Raw genomic sequence first — 13,222 nt, 5'->3', positions numbered from 1 at the left:
TACAAACAAAAAGCAATAACTGTGTTTAACAGACACAATATTGAATTTAAACAAACATCAGATTTGGAAACTTCAATAGTACTGGAAGAAAAAACGCAACTAATGGCTGATGAAGAAATAAGTCAAGAAGAACCATCAGCAATAAGTCTTAACAAGCCAACAATTCCCAAAGAAAACAACAAAATGACACAAACAGTGGTAGAATTCATAAACACAGCCACCAGGCTGCTACCATACTTCGATGGTGATATTAAAAATCTACCTGGTTTCCTTGGAGCGCTTCGCGTACTTAACAGCATAAAAGAAACGCACGAAGCAGTAGCTATCGAAAGCATAAAATCAAAATTAAAAGGTCAAGCGGGTAATACCCTAAGTTCTGAAACAACGTTTGATGAAGTAATACGAAAACTATCAACAATCTTCAAGGGGAATCAGTGGATCTTTTAACAGCAAAAATTAAAAATCTGCAAAGAAACCCCAATAACTGTGTTTCATACACAAAGGAGATTACTGAGTTGACCGACGCCATTAAAGGCGCATATATTTCGGATGGTCTTCCAACTGAACAAGCAATAAAATACACCACCAAAGTGGCAGTAAATGCTATGGTAAGCCATACCAAAAGTCAAAGAGTCCAGCTATTAATGGAATAAGGAAACTTTGATTCGGCTAAAGAAGCCATTGCTAGATTCACTACTCTTTCAGTAGAGACGGGCTCCACAGAAGGTTTCCAAAATAATACCATTTTTTATGCCCAGCATAATGACCACGGCAGACGCCGCTATAACAATAATGGTAACTGGAGAAACAACTCGAATTGGAACAATAACAACTCGAATTGGAGCAATAACGATGCCCACAGAGCCCAACGAGGCCGAAATTATTCACGCTACCGAAGAGGCGGCCGTGGAGGTGGACACAATAATAATAGACAAAATACAAATAACCAACAGAATGGTTACAACAACACAAATGTCCGAATTACCCAAAGCGACCAGGGAAACGGACAAGATCCTCCAAATGCTCAAAATTAAAAAATAAAGTCTATTCCATTAACCTAAGTCTTAATAATTTTGTATCATTTAAGAATGTTAAAACAAATAAGAAAATAACATTCTTAATTGATACCGGTGCAGACATTTCAATAATAAAAGAAAATTCTGATGTATTTCACGACATCCAAGTAAACAAAACTGTAGACATTCGAGGCATAGGAGAAGGAGTAATAAACTCCAAAGGCCTAGTCTCAATAGAATTGCAGACAGATAAATATATTATTCCATACGAATTTCACATGCTTCATTCAGATTTCGCAATCCCATGCGATGGAATAATAGGATTAGATTTCATATAAAACTTTTAATTGCAAATTAGATTACAGCAATTCAGAAGATTGGTTTATACTTAGACCACAAAAATTAACGTACCCAATTTATGTTCCAATAACATTCAATTCTGGTAATAACTCAACACTTCTACCAGCAAGATCCCAAGTGGTACGCAAAATAGAACTGTCTTCAGCAGAAGATAACATTTTGATTCCGAATCAGGAAATTAAACCGGGCGTTTACGTCGCAAACACTATTGCAACAGCCCAAAGTACTTTTGTCCGATTCTTAAATACCACAGATAAATGCCAAATAGTAGGCGTTAACAATATAAAATTTGAATCACTTTCGAACTACGATATAGTTCAAAATACCAGAGATATAAGAAAAGAATCTGTAATTCATAAGTTGAAGAAAAATTTCCCAATACTATTCGAAGACAAACTCGAAAAGTTATGCACTGAGTATAGTGATGTGTTCGGACTTGACACCGAACCGATCACAACAAATAATTTTTATAAACAAAAATTAAGACTTAAGGATGATGAACCGGTATATGTGAAAAACTACCAAAGTCCGCATAGCCAAATAAACGAGATCCAGCGACAAGTTGGAAAGTTAATCGAACAGGGTATTGTTGAACCATCTGTTTCGCCTTATAATAGCCCACTCTTGCTAGTCCCAAAGAAAACACTTTCGGGATCTAAAGAAAAAAAACTGGCGATTAGTAATTGACTATCGTCAAATAAACAAAAAATTGCTGTCAGATAAGTTTCCGCTCCCCAGAATTGATGATATTCTTGACCAATTGGGAAGAGCAAAATATTTTTCTTGCCTTGACTTAATGTCAGGTTTTCATCAAATTGAGCTAGAAGAAAAATCAAGAGATATAACATCTTTTTCAACAAGCAATGGCTCATATCGTTTTACACGATTACCTTTCGGTCTAAAAATAGCACCTAATTCATTTCAGAGAATGATGACAATAGCATTCTCGGGGCTTGAGCCAAGTCAAGCTTTCCTCTATATGGATGATTTAATCGTTATTGGTTGTTCTGAACAACATATGATTAAAAATTTAGTAGATGTTTTTAAACTCTGCAGAAAAAATAATCTAAAACTGCATCCAGAAAAATTTTCATTCTTTATGCATGAGGTGACATTCCTAGGTCAGAAATGCACAGATAAAGGAATCTTGCCAGACGACACAAAGTTTGACGTCATCAAGAATTATCCAGTCCCACATGATGCAGATAGTGCTAGACGTTTCGTTGCATTCCCGGCACATAACAAGATTATGTAAAAAGAATGATCCATTCGAATGGACAGCAGAATGCGAAAATGCATTCCAATACTTAAAAGAAAAGCTCGTTCAACCTAATCTATTGCAGTACCCGGATTTTAGCAAAGAATTTTTGCATAATCACAGATGCAAGCAAACAAGCATGTGGAGCAGTTTTAACACAAAACTATAATGGACTCCAGCTTCCAGTTTCATATGCATCAAGAGCATTCACTAAAGGTGAAAGCAACAAGAGTACTACAGAACAAGAGCTAGCAGCAATACACTGGGCAATAACATATTTTCGACCATATATATATGGAAAACATTTCACAGTGCGAACAGACCATAGACCATTAACATATTTGTTCTCCATGGTCAACCCGAGTTCAAAACTGACACGCATGCGGCTAGAATTGGAAGAGTACGACTTTACAGTAGAGTATTTGAGAGGTAAAGATAACTTTGTGGCAGACGCCCTATCAAGGATAACAATATCCGATCTAATTGACATGAACAAAAAAATCCTGAAAGTCACTACCAGGTACCAAAGTAGACAAAACAATTTCTGCGCAGAAAATAAACAAGAACTATTGCCAAGGCAAAATCTTGAAAAAGCTTCCGAGCCCAACGTATATGACGTTATTGTAAATGACGAAGTACGAAAAGTAGTGACCTTGCGAATAACTGATTCCTCGACCACATTCAAACATGGCAAGAAAGTTATAGCAAGAATTGACATTTGCGATATGTATACCAATGGAATTCTCGACTTAGGTCAGTTTTTTCAAAGGCTCGAAAAAGAAGCCGGTATACTTAGTATCACCAAAGTCAAAGTGGCACCGAGCGAAAAGATCTTTGAAACTATTTCAATAGAATCTTTCAAAAATATGGGCAATAGAATTTTACAATTTTTAAGAGTAGCGCTACTCAAGCCGGTGACCCAAGTAAATAATAAGAAAGAAAAAGAAGCTATATTGTCTACATTCCATGACGATCCCATTCAAGGAGGTCATACAGGCATAAATAAAACAATTACAAAAATAAAGAGACGATATTATTGGAAAAACATGACTAAATGTGTAAAAAAGTACATTAATAAATGTCCAAAATGCCTGACGTCGAAAACGACAAAACATACAAGATCACCTATGATTATAACCGAAACACCACTATATGCTTTTGACAGAGTGATAGTAGACACGATCGGTCCACTACCACATTCGGAAAATGGGAATGAATACGCAATCACATTAATATGTGACCTGACAAAGTATTTAGTAGCAGTTCCTGTTGCAAACAAAAGTGCAACAACTGTAGCAAAAGCCATATTCGAATCTTTTATTCTGAATAACGGTCCAAAGAAGACGTTCATTACGGACATGGGAACAGAATATAAAAATTCCATTATTACTGCGCTGTGCAAATATTTGAAAATAGATAACATAACATCTACAGCACACCATCACCAGACATTAGGTACTAGAGAGCTGCTCGGCTTCACTCAATACATATAAAGAAATGAATGGACTCGAATTGAATTGAATTGAGTGAGTGCTTGCTAATACTAGAGTGAATGTGTGTGAGTGTGAATGTATATTGCTTCTCATAACTCACAGCATCCAACGAAAAATATTCGAATGAATGAAGTATAAAACCGAATGAAAAATTTGGCTAACACAATTCGAATTCGAATTCATTCGAGTTATAGCTTACAAATTTTGTACAGTCATTCCGTTTGTGTCGTTGAAAAGATTTTGACCCATTGGCTTGGTGGAATTTGCATCCAAATTTTTTTCCTCTGCTTTATAAGACAAGTTGCAAAATATTCTGTATTCCAGCGAGCAGCGCAGCTTCGGAACGAACATTTTCCAACGCTAGAAATTTGATTTCAGAAAAGCGTTGTCTTATTTCTAGTAACTCAAAAAATATAAATAAAATTATATTCTTGCATTCCAATATAAAATAGAAATAAATGTAATAAAATATATGCAAAAAAAATAACAGTTTACATTTAGTTGGTTTTTGTCTCTTTCTCTCTTTCTTTTCTATTATACAAATAAATGAAATGAAAAACTACTTGGCAACTCGAATCCATTCGAAACTAACTCACTTTTCTTTACCTGTCACAATTCATTCAATTCTCTTATGTGTTTTAGCTTTGTGTGGATGAGTCCTGTGCTAGAGCACTCACTCACTCATACTTTTTCGGCCTCGCACTCGAACTCACTCAACTCATTTTGAGCATTGTCAATTCGAATAAGGTTTTTTGACTACTCATGCAGCTCTCTATTAGGTACCGTTGAAAGAAGTCATAGGACCTTCAACGAGTACATTCGTTCATATATTTCAGTAGATAAAACTGATTGGGACATATGGTTACAGTATTTCGTGTATTGTTTTAACACAACACCATCAGTAACACATAATTATTGTCCATATGAACTTGTATTTGGTAGACAAAGTAACCTACCAATTCAATTTAATAGCTTTAATACTATAGATCCAATATATAATATAGAAGACTATTCTAAGGAAGTTAAGTTTAGATTAGAAAACGCGTATAAAAGAGCTAGAATAATTTTAGAAAACAATAAAATTAAGCAAAAAGAAATAAATGATAAAAAAGTATCGGATTTTAAAATAGAAATAGGAGACAAGGTTTTCTTAAAAAACGAAACTGGTCATAAGCTTGATTCAGTGTATTTAGGACCCTTCGATGTTGTAGAAATAGGTAAAAATAACAATATAAAAATTAGAAACAATAAAGGTAAGATACAAAAAGTACATAAAGATAGATTAAAAAAAAAAATAATAAAATAAATATATAATATCAAAAGTTAAAAAAAAAAAAATATATATATATATATGTATATAAAATTTTTTTTATGGATTCATCTATTATCGAAAATATATTCATATGATTTCGAAAAGAAAAGAGAGAAAGAAAATTTGTCTAAGCAGACACAATCTAAAACACAAAAAAAAAAATTTTTTTTCCCTAATATACACATTTACCTTACCCTTATTTTACCTTTAATTAATTAACTAATGATTATTAATAACTCCATAATATTACGTTATTCTCCAAAAGGGGAGGTGTAGTATATTCATACAAATAATCATTCAGTACAATGAGCTCAACTTGTAACACTCTGTTGCAAGTATAAACAATTAAACATATACGCATATATACATACATATATTCACATAAGCAATGTATGCACAAGCGTAACATGAGCTAGAGCCAGGCCAGCGTGTGAACGCTGACCAAGCACTTTGATGCAAGCGCTCCAACAATATGTATGTATGTACTGACACTCTCCCTCTCTTTTGTAGCTGTCGCATAAGTCGCAGCATAAGAATATGTATGTAAACTTAGCTTAAGCAAAATAATAATTTGGAATAAAGAATCATTCTAAAAACGACTATGCATGGACACTGACGTGTTCATCGTGGATATACTATTTTTATCAAAGGAACCCGGTCTTGGTATATATATAACATATATCGTACAGGCAGTGGAATAACTTTATAGAGAATGGACGGATGCCTACCAAAAAGTGGTATTTTTGAATTTATAATTAGTTTTCTGTCAATAAAAATACCTTTTGCCGTCAACAGAGTGTATACATCTTTTAATTCAGTACCTGTTCTTTTACCTGGTAATACTAATGTTTCAAACAACTTGTCCTTAATTTTTGTTATTTCCAACTTCAACTAGCTTGGTTTTAAAATGTTAGGGTTCAACCTACCATGGTTAATGTCTATTAAAAGATTTATAACTCCTGTCTGAATTTTTTCACATTCATCAATCACGGAACTCAGTTGCTTTACAATCAGGAAGAATTGCATGGATTCTCTATATACGTAATAGCTTTCTTTTAGTACTTCTGTCATATTTTCAATCCGGTTGTTCATGTTGCGAAAGTTTACATTTATTTCGTCTATAGTTGTCTTAAGAATGTTTGCCGTGGAGTCCACTATCGATGTCTGCCTTTCTTCTAGGTGTTTCAAATTTTTGCTGATTTGTCAGTAAATTTCTCATGTTTTCTTCCATCTGTACTCTGTCATCTGAATCCATGATGCCGAATAATATGTGGTACAATGAACCCATGAATTCAAACGGTGCTCGCTTGCTTCTTGGCTTATTTTGACTCATAAACAATCTATTATTTTCTTCGATTTCCGTTATTCGTTTTACCATGTTGTCTAATACGAAATGACACTGGTCTTCAAAATTATATAACTTTTGATATAAATCCCTCAATTTAGGAACCAACCTGTCGCCTTTATTAAGCATTTCAAAATATGTCGACATGTCATAGTACACTACTAGATCCCATGAGGACGCTACTACTTCCACCTCACCCATTGGATCTAAGTACAACGCGGCTGTTGCGTTTAGTTCTTTTACCGTAATTTTTGATCGACTATCTTTAATGCTTGCTGCATTCGAAAGTTGACAAAGCAGCATTAACATTGCTAACATCATTACGGTTCCTGCTTTGGATAGATGACCGAATCTGTTACTTTTCCGATATCGATTCTCCTCAACTTCTTCGGATGATTTTACCCCAACAAGTGGACAGATTTTATTTATAGGCCTTGTAATTGACCCATCTTGTAATTTGATTTTGACCACTCTTACTTTATCGTCCCTGCCTTTATGAATTTCCTCAATCTTGCCCAGAGGCCACCTGGCTGGGTGACAATTTTCATCTTTGATCAGCACGACCTGTACGAACCACGACTAAGGTAACTGCCCCACCAATTTTGGCATATACTACCGCTGCATACGCCTTTTCTGACGCGTCAGCAAAACCATGAATCTGTAACAACATCAGGCTGTGTCTTCATCCATCGGGGTAATCTGACTTCTTCCAGATACACCAAATTGTCCCTGAAAAATTTCCATTCTGTTGCGTCGATATCGGACAACTCTTGATCCCAATTTTGCTCAGCTAGCCACAACTTTTGCAAGAATAACTTGCCTATTACTGTTACTGGTGCTAGCCATCCTAGTGGATCATAAATCTTGGCTAGTGTAGATAGCACTATTCTTTTATTTACTTTTCTGTTCTCGTCACAGTGTACCTTAAACTTAAATTCGTCTTTAAACGGCTCCCACTGCAACCCCAAGGTTTTAATTGCTTCGTTCTCATCAATTTTTAATACTTTATTACCGCCTGTATCAATAACTTCTTCAACAATTTCGGATCTATTCGAAATCCATTTTCTCAAGTTCATTCCTGCCTTTTCCAGCTCTCTGGAAACGTGCTGAACTTTGTGTTTTGATTCTTGTACAGTATTACCTCCTGTCATTAAATCATCCATGTAGAATTCATCTCGGATAATTTCACTAACCACTTCATCCTGACACCTGTTTGCTATCTCTGCAAGTACCCTTGTAGCTAAATAAGGTGCTGATGAAGTACCGTACGTTACCGTTGTCAATTTATATTTTCTTAATTTTTTCTGCGGTGAATTTCTCCACAAAATATGCAAATATTTTTGATCATCTTGATCAATGTCTATCTGCCGATACATTTTTTCAATATCTGCAGATGCTACGTACTGCAATTTTCGCCATTTTAGTATTATGTCAAATATGTCTTTTTTGAAGTCGCGGCCCGATCCACATCACGTCATTGAGACTTCTGTTATTCGTGGTTTTCGCGGAAGCGTCAAATACAACTCTTAGTTTAGTTGTCAAACTTGCTTCTTTTACTACTGCTTGATGTGGCAGGTAGTACGTACCTTCATCCTTAGTTTCGACCATATGGCCCAAGTCCAAATATTCTTTAATAAATTTTTTGTACTCTTCCTTAAGTTTTGGATTTTTCTGAAATTTTTTCTCCAAGCTAAGAAATTGCGCAGTTGCTTGCGCCTTTTTAATCTAGTACTTAAGATAAATCCTGGGGATATTGCAGGCGGCCCGAATCACTTGTTATTGGGTTGGTCTGTCATTTCTTTTAAGACGAGTTCTATTATTAATTCGCTTAAGGGAATTGGCAAGAACATTTGGGTGTGCATCCAGTTTCGCAGAATACTTTAGTTGTTGACTACCTATTTCAGATTTTACGCTAGGTATATTTAGATCATTTTGAATGTTGTCGTTCCGTATATACCACGAGGCCCCTGTGATTGATCTTAAACTCTTCGACTGCGCTCTTTGTATAATATCGACATTGCTGGTACTTGCATTTCGCCATAGTGCGGGTCCGTAAGTCCAGATGGGTTTCAGTACGGAGTTGTATAAAAGGAATTTATACTCCAGACGTAGAGGGGACCGAGCATTGATGATCCAATGTAGGCTACTCGCATGTGCAATGTCAGGCGGCGTTCATACAGCAAGCCACATTAGAGCTCCTATTTGGCCTTGGTATCGGTCGGTTATTAGCTGTGTTAGAAGCTTGCCATTATTCCATTCATTATAATCCCATTGCTTTGTTTTTTCATATACACGCAAGGGTCAGCTTCAAATGGCTTTAAGTTCATTTCTTTAAAAACTTCCAAAACTTCGCCTAAGGCATGCTAATCGCAACCTCTCCAAGGCGTTAAGACAAGAGGAAAGCTGGGCTCAAAGAAAATGCATACAAAAGCTCAGCCCAACCAGCACTAAACATCCTCTGTGGAAAGCCCACCCAACTTTAAGCGCTCCTGCAGAGACTCCGATAAGGAGTCCAACCGGTGGATGGGCCCGCAGTGACGAAGAGAGGGCATCCGTATTTGCCACACATCTTAAAATGGTTTTCCAGCCAAATCCAACATCAAACTCATCTGTACTTCCCCGTTCGAGCACACTAACGGATAGTGAGTACTCGGAACTCCAATCGGACGAGATCACTGCAGTTATTAAAAACCACATAAAGCCAAAAAAAGCCCTGGCCATGACCTAATCACACCGAAAATGATCCTGGAACTCCCTAAATTGCCATAAAATACATCTGCAAACTGTTCAACGCTATAATAAGAATTGGCTACTTCCCAAGAACATGGAAAAGGTCCACTATCATCATGATTCCTAAAGTGGGAAAGGACAAAACCCAGCTATCATCCTATAGGCCAATTAGTTTGCTGCCTTGTCTTTCGAAGCTTTTTGAAAAGGTCCTGCAGATCCGACTAAACTCATTTCTGTCATCGGAGAACACAATCCCTTCACACCAGTTCGGCTTCCGCGAAAAACATGGTACAATTGAACAAGTCAATCGCATAACATCCGAAATACGAACAGCATACGAACTAAAAGAATACTGTGCGTCTGTCTTTCTCGACGTTCCCCAGGCTTTCGATAGAGTTTGGCTGGAGGGTCTGATGTTCAAAATCCGGCAAAAACTGCCACAGTACACCCACAAACTCATGGAATCTTACCTTTACAATAGGCAATTCGCTGTAAAATGTAATGGCTCCGTCTCGGCTGATTTTGAAATCAAAGCTGGTGTACCGCAAGGCAGTGTACTCGGCCCATTGCTCTACCTACTGTACACTGCAGACTTACCAACGAGTTTAGGACTTTTGCCGATGACACGGCAATCCTCTGCAGATCCAAATGCAATCAAACTTATTATAGTAAGTACAAAAGTGGTTAATGTAATAGTTTGAAATACAGTATAATTTTTGGTGTTTTTGTTAATTATCTCTTTTTTTTTGCATAAAGGAAATAGGTTCTAACCCGGTAATATTGTTTGTTACGTAAATGCTTTGGCTATAGTCAAGCAATGAATTTATTGTTGAAAAAAAAATTATTCGTTATCCACAATCGTTTCCATTATCCCCGACGGAACTACCTTGCAGTATTGCTTCATCGGGGGTAACTCCACCTATGTCGGGGTTCGAACTCGAGCACAACAGTATTGTAGTTTTAGTAGGTCTCCATTGAGCCACCGACTTGGTGAATTTATTACTGATATTTCGTTTAATTTTAAGACCCAATCGCAAATTTTTATTATGTTATTGCCTTCTTATATTAAGTCGTTTTTTACGCAATTTTGATAAAGTTTAGTTTTCGGTAAGTTCCATGTTACAATTATGTTTGGTTCAATGTAATTAGTTTGAAAATTCTTATATGTTTTAATGTATCTGCAAGTGGTTGGTAGTTGCTTTAAAATGCCAATTATACATTCATTAGTTTTTATTTGTTTTGTATTTTTATTGAACAAAGTGTTCAAAGATAGGGTTCTTTTTTATTTCTTGGGCAATGTTTGAAATGATAAATATCTCGTTTGAATTTGGTTTAAGCCAGGTGCAAGTTTTTGTATTCAATAGTTTTTCCGAATTAACATGACTTAAGTGATTATGTTTTTTAAAGTTTTGGGTTGAAAATTCCTATGCTAGTGAGCTGCATGCCCATTTCTATGTCTTCAATATATTCTGTGAAATGCTCAAAATTAACGATTAGAACTTCTAATCTTACTGAATTTTTTTTTTCTTCCCTGAGGTTGTTTATTACTTCTAAATCTTTATTAACAGTGTCTATTACGTAATTTAATTCGTTTGCTTGTACGCTATTGCTTTTATATTATTTTTTTATTATTATTTTTTTTTTTTTTCTAATTCATCTTTATCGTCCTGATCAAGAGTAACAAAAGATATGTGTATTTGCAATTCCGTTAATTAGTCCTCGTTTATTACGTTTTACAATGTGTATTCTAATAATTTCCCTGCTTAGTTTTTCTGTTAAGTATTGAGTATCGATTATGTCTTTAAATTCCTGGGCTTGTTGCATTAAATTGTTATATGTAATGTCTATTAGCGTTAAATTGACTTTTAAATAATGATATTCAAAGTTTGTCGGAAGATCCATGGTTCCTGTTTTAAATATTAAGTAACCGTTTGGTGCTTTTACAGGGTTTATGTCAACGGATTGGCTGCATGTTAATTTTAATGTTAAAAATAGCATAATGCACAAAAAAGTCATCTTGAGTTGTTGACCTGTAATTAATCAATTGTCGTATTTGCTTTTATAAATTCTCTTTTTCTTCTTGAATTTCTTCAAAATGTTTCTCGTCTAACTGATTTATTTCTCCTGTCTTTTTGAATGGATTTGCCGTTTTTTACTTTACTAACGGTGCTTGTTTAAATCTAGTGTCAATTTCGAAGTCGTGTCTATCTTCGTTTGGGTATTATAGTCGGGGGATCCCGCATTGATAAAAATGTCCGCTGGTGTTTGGATAGTTGTTTTATGTCTCGTCTTATGGTTGTATACGTAGAGAATTTTTTCAAATTTGATTAATTTATCTTCAATGTCAATATCACTATTTATAATTCTGAGTTTTTCATTTATTGTTTTATGGAATCTTTCTAGGTCTGAAATGCCGTTTTTACTTGATGTGATTTCTAACTTTACATTTTCTTCTTGTAGCCAATTTTTTAGTGCTATACACAGAAATGCTGAATCAATGTCTGATTTTATTTCTATTGGTTTGCCCATTTAGTGAAACTTTCATAATCGCTCTCTTGGCTTCCAACCGATCTCTAGACTTTACTTCTACAAGTGTTGTCGATCATGTAAAAGTCCATGGCGTATTCTTCTCTGATATTGTTATGGTGTTATTTCAAAAGTTAGTTTTGTATTTCTATTTTCTGTCTTTGCGATTTTGCATACTGAGCATTCATTAATAACAAATTAATCGTTTTTTCGCTTCCTGGATGTAATAATTATTTATGTTGTTTAAGTATTATTTCTTTAAATCGTGCGAACGTTTGAAGGTCCTCTAACTTAATGCTAGTTTTCGAGGTTTTTTATATACTTTATGGGGACGGAAACGTCTCCTTCTCTGCGTTACAAACATCTGACCAATTTTACAATACCCTCTGCAAAAGTATAATACTTAAAATTTTAACAAGGTTATTCAAAAAAAAAATTAATCGCAACACCGAAATGATTGATAGTGCTTATATCTTTGAATATTTATACCCTTGCAAAAAGGGTATATTAATTTTGGTCAGAAGTGTGCAACGCATAGAACGAAGCATCTCCGACCATACAAAGTATATATATTCTTGATCAGCACGACGAGACGAGTTCAACTAGCCATGTCCGTCCGTCCGTCCGTCCGTCCGTCCGTCCGTCCGTCCGTCCGTCTGGATCAACGCAAACTCCTCCTAGACCGTAAGAGCTACAGAGCTGAAATTTTGCACGTAGGCTTGTATATACTGCACGTAGGCGTTGTATATCTCGGATTCAGCCGGATCGGACCACTATATCATATAGCTCCCATACAAACCCCAAAGTCACGAACAGTGACTTTTCTCAATAACTTCGTTATTTTCTATGCTATTATCGTGAAACTTAATATTAGAGAGTTTACTTCGCCTATAAGCGACTATGCCAAATTTGATCAAGATCGGGTGACTATATCATATAGCTCCCATACAAACGGCCAAGTCACGAACAGTGACTTTCTCAATAACTTCGTTATTTTCTGAGCTATTGTCGTGAAACTTAATATTAGAGAGTTTACTACGCCTATAAGCGACTATGCCAAATTTGATCAAGATCAGGTGACTATATCATATAGCTCCCATAGTAACGATTGGTCGAAAACAGTGACTTGCAAATAACTTCGTTACTTTTAACGCGATTGCTTTTAAATTAAACATTTCTTGA

The sequence above is a fragment of the Drosophila tropicalis genome, unplaced genomic scaffold, assembly GCF_018151085.1.
Source record: "Drosophila tropicalis isolate 14030-0801.00 unplaced genomic scaffold, ASM1815108v1 contig_625, whole genome shotgun sequence".
In the NCBI taxonomy this organism is placed as follows: Eukaryota; Metazoa; Arthropoda; class Insecta; order Diptera; family Drosophilidae; genus Drosophila; species Drosophila tropicalis.
The sequence above is the reverse complement of the archived record's forward strand: the minus strand, read 5'-3'. Positions refer to the sequence as shown.